At 34.7% G+C, this 4,940-nt stretch overlaps 1 protein-coding gene across 1 annotated transcript in view; it reads left to right on the forward strand.

Annotated features, from left to right (window-relative positions):
* The window catches only part of VIP (vasoactive intestinal peptide), a 119,129-nt gene that overhangs the window by 53,672 nt on the left and 60,517 nt on the right, over nt 1-4,940 (forward strand). The gene's annotated exons all lie outside the window — the stretch shown is intronic.

Below are 4,940 nucleotides of genomic sequence, written 5' to 3' on the forward strand. Positions count from 1 at the left end.
CTGTGATTCCATATAAATTTTAAGTTTTTTTTCTATTTCTGTAACAAATACCATTAAGATATTGATAGGGATTGCACTGAGTCTTTAGATCACTTTGGGCAAGTGAGCATTGTAACAATATTAATAATTCCAATTGATAACATTGGCATGTCTTTTCATTTACCTGGGGTTTCTTTAATTTCCTTCATCAGAATGTTATAATTTTCAGTGTAAAAATGTTTCACCTCTTTAGTTAAGTTTATTCCTAAGTATTTTATTCTGTTTAATGCTATTGTAAATGGAATTATTTTCTTAATTTCCTTTTCAGACTTTTCGTTGTGTATAGAATACCATTGATTTTTGTATGTTGATTTTGTAGCCTGCAAATGTGCTGATTTCAAACATTCAAAGAATAACAATTGTCCTAAATTCTCACAAAAAAACAGAAGAGAGGGAATGCTTCTAAACTCATTTTATGAGGCCACCACCCTAATACCAAAGCCAGACAAACCTACCACAAAAAAAGAAAAATATAGGCCAATATCCCTGGTGAAAATACATGCAAAAATCCTCAGTAAATGCTAGCAAACCAAATTCAAGAGCACATTAAAGGGATTATACACCACGACCAAGTGGGATTTATCTCTGGGATGAAAGGGAATTCAACGTATGAAAATTAATCAATGTGACACATTACATTAAGGAAATGAAGCTTAAAAACCATACACAATTTTCTCAATAGATGAAGAAAAAGCATTTGAGAAAATTCAACATGAATTCATGATAAGGCCCCTCAGAGAAACAGATATAGAAAGAATTTACTTCAACACAATAAAAGCCATATATGAAAAGCCCACAGCTAACATAATAATCAATGGGAAAAAAACTTAAAACTTTTCCTTTAAGACCGGGAACAAGGCAAGAATGCCCACTTTTGCCACATCTATTCAACATAGTACTGGATGTCTAGCCAGAGACTAGAGAAGAAAATGTAATCAAAGTATACACATCAGAAAAGAAGAAGTAAAAATATTTTTATTTGCAGATGATTTAGCCATATATGTAGGAAACCCTGAAGACTCAGCCAAAAAACTATCAGAACTGATTTCAGCACTTTCTCCCTGTGGCTCTAGCTCTGACTCTCATTGTTCAGATTTAAGTCAATTTCCCTCTCAAATCTGATCATCACTTTCCATAGCCACAATCAGACATTCATGAAGACTTATTCACTGAGAAAAAAATTAATGACACTGACCTTGGGAAATTATCTTTACTTCCACTGTAGTTTGTAAAATCTTAAAACTTAACAGCTAGATTTTCACATTCATTACCTGACCTCTATTTTTATGTTGTCATCATCACCTCTGTTCTTAATTTTGTCATTCTCCCTACCAAAGTGAATGAATTTAAGGAGAAAGAAAAAGAAGACCAACATTTATACCATGAAAACGAAGAAGAAAAAAGGCATAACTCTGTTAAAATGACATGTTCATATTTTTATTCATCCTCCTAGTTACTTTCTAAAAACCTGAATTAAAAAATAGATTTAAAATTTTAATTTTTTGTGGGGAGTTCTTATAGGTTTTGAGAGTACTCCCAGTTTAGTGAAACTGTTTGGGTCAATTTAATATTGGGAAGATAAAACCTATTATAGTTTTAAAATATAAAGCTAAAAAAGGAAATTCAATGTCAAATGTGTACCTTCTCTTAAATGTGATGATGTTCTTTTGTATCATTTGATATTAAGTTATAAGTTAAAATGTAAAAATATTAAAATGCATGTGAATAGAGATTTTTAACTTGTTTTTTAGTGTCCAGTGACACTTTTATTAACTTGGAGTGTACAAAATACTTTCATCTTGAGATCCCTTCAAATTATTTCATTTGCCTATTTAATAAATATTTATGAAGAGCCTATTGCATGCCAGGCACTATTTTAGCCACTGGAGTTCAGTTTGTGAACAAAATCAATAAAGCTCCTATCCTCATGAAACTTATTTCTGGTGGAAGAGACAAAACACAACCAAAAAAGCAAAGCATTTTTATGTACCCTGAATGCTTATGTTCCCCAAAAATTAATATGTTGAAATCCTCCCCACCAAGGTGATGGAGGAAGAGGTGGGAACTTTGGGAGTGATTGGGTTATCCAGCCCTCATGAATGGGATTAGTGTCCTTATAAAAGAGGCTGAAAGTGACCCTTCACCCCTTGCACAGTGTGGAGTTACAACGAGAAAATGACTGTCAACAAGACAGTGAGCCCTTAACAGACACTGACCTGCCAACCCCTTGATCTTAAGCTTCCCAGCCTCTAGAATTGTGAGAAATAAATTTCTGTTGTTTTAAAGCCACCCAGTTTAGGATATTTTGTTATAGCAGCTAGAACAGACTAAGACACATATATAGCATAATGCCAGGGAATGATAAATAACATAGGGTCAGGAGACAGAGCATGGTTTAAGTGGGAACACTTTAGACAGGGTGGTTAGCGAGTGCCTGTTGAAGAGGTGACTTCTGGCCAGAGACGTGAATGAGGAGAGCGAGGAAGTCATGTGAATATCTGAGGCAAGAACAAACTTCTCAATGTATTTTATGACCACTGGAGAACCCAGACCTAAATAATGAGCAGTAGAAAAGCAAACCTAACAGTTTTGTAAAGATAAAAAATCAAGTTCCTATTATGGCATGACAAGTCATGGGACTCAAAAATCACATAGACATAAACATTCACTTAGATGGATCCGTGCCAGGGAAAGGTATGAACCCTTACCAAGCAAATTACATACACAGACAAGAATCAGTGCTATCCACAAGCAAGCTATTCCTAGGTCATAAACTGATTTAAGAAACACATTTTCTTTAGAGTTTTGACTGAGTTGTGGCCATCTGCAAAAATGAAAAGCCATTGGGAGAAAATCTGCATAGTTAAACATAGAACAATGAAAGGAAGTGTCAGCCTGTATCCCAGCCCTGAAATGGAATGAGCTCTGTTTCTGCACAGAAGGCAGTTGAGACAATGTCAGTTACCCATTCCACTCATTTTGGTTTATTTTAAGGAAAATGCAATCTATGCAGTGGTTAGGAAATTGTATACAACTGTGAAATTAGGATTTATTGCAATCAGGTAGCTTTTAATAATGCAAAATGTGTATTTAAAAATACATTTAGTAATTAAGAATCGTACTGGATGCTTTTAGAACAGTAAAGTGGTTAGTATTTCAATGTACTTTCATCCAGATTACATTTTTTTCAGAAATAACATGTTCTTTTAATTTTCTATTTTTATGAACTTTGTTAACAATATTGAAAAGTAAAGACAACTGTTGAAATGTAAGCCCTTTTTGTCTGTTAAGTAATAGTAGGAGTTTTTATTTACTGGATTATTTGAAAATAAACTTTAGCAAGAATATTACAGAGGTGAGTCTTTATATTTGCTCAGTGAATTCTCTAAATTTTCTATGACGTTTTATAATTCTCTTAGATGATTTATATTTTAATTTCTAATAAATTTATACTTAAATTCACAAAAAAATGAGACTGATCAGAAACAACCTCATTTTGGAAGAAGCAGGACTGCAAAAATTAATATAACTGTCATTTTTTGGGTGTTTTCTTAGAACTAGTCAGGAATATATTACAGACTTCACAAAGAGGAATACTACTTTGCACTAAGTCATATTTTAACGACTATTAAGTTAGAATATGATTAATACAAGATATATACAAGAGTTCAGGCTAGAGTTACTCAAAGATTGATGAAGTCAGATCATGGAATGCAGTTTAGCGCAGTTATTAGGTGCAGTTTGACACGTTATTCACAATTTCCAGTGCTTCCAAAGTCCTCAGAGGATCCAGTCTAAACAAGCAAAGCTTGCAGAAAGACTCCTGAAATTTTAACTAACTTGTGTTTCTCAAAATGTTTCATGTAACTCTTTCCTGTATCAGCTCTCAAACTTCTCTATGAAAAACAAATTCCTGAGATCGTTGTACACTTTGCCATAGCAGTTCACATTCTACACCCCTTGCTATAGCACTTAACAAACTTTGTAATGAAAAATTTCGCATTTTCGTTTTCCCTCCTTGATTTTAAATATATTTCTTCAATGTAGAAACTGTTTTTTCATACTAAATACTAAGTAAAGAGTAACACAAATTTTATATAAATTACACTTAGATATTTATGAAATGAATTAAAGATATAACTTTCAAAATTTGTATACCAAAGAGAGAAACAGACATGTTAAGAATTTAGTGGCCAGGCGCAGTGGCGCATGGCTGTAATCCCAGCACTTTGGGAGGCCAAAGCAGGTGGATCACTTGAGGTCAGGCCTAGTTCGTGACCAGCCTAGCCAACATGGTGAAACTCCATCTCTAGCAAAAATGCAAAAATTAGCTGGGTGTGGTGGCACACGCCTGTAATCCCAGCTACTCTGGAGGCTGAGGCAGGAGAATCGCTTGAACCCGGGAGGCAGAGGTTGCAGTGAGCCGAGATCCTACCACTGCACTCCAGCCTGGGCGACAGAGCGAGACTAAGTCTCAAAAACAACAACAACAACAACAAAAAAGAATTTAGTAAGTATCTGAGTTTTGAATAGTCCTTCTCCCCAATTTACTATATAAATTTAATTTTCAAGCATTGGAACGTGGTCTATTTCTCAATTCTGTATACATTTAATTCAAGGTGCTGTAGCTGAGAGTTTGGAGTCTGCCTTTCCATGTCAGTAGGGGATGAGGAAACACACACACACACACACACACACACACACACACACACACATACACACACAACCCTGTTATCCTAAAAGCAGTTTTGGAGGTGGCTGAGAGGAGAGAACTTAGGAACTTAGCTGAGGAAATGATGAAAAGGACATTGTTTTGTGTCTCAGGAACCATGTGGAACTCCAAGATAAGAAAAACAGTTGCTAATTTGAGTATAAAAGCAGGAAACATGATACACTTATTT

The sequence above is a fragment of the Pongo abelii genome, chromosome 5 (genome assembly GCF_028885655.2).
Source record: "Pongo abelii isolate AG06213 chromosome 5, NHGRI_mPonAbe1-v2.0_pri, whole genome shotgun sequence".
NCBI classification, from domain to species: domain Eukaryota; kingdom Metazoa; phylum Chordata; class Mammalia; order Primates; family Hominidae; genus Pongo; species Pongo abelii.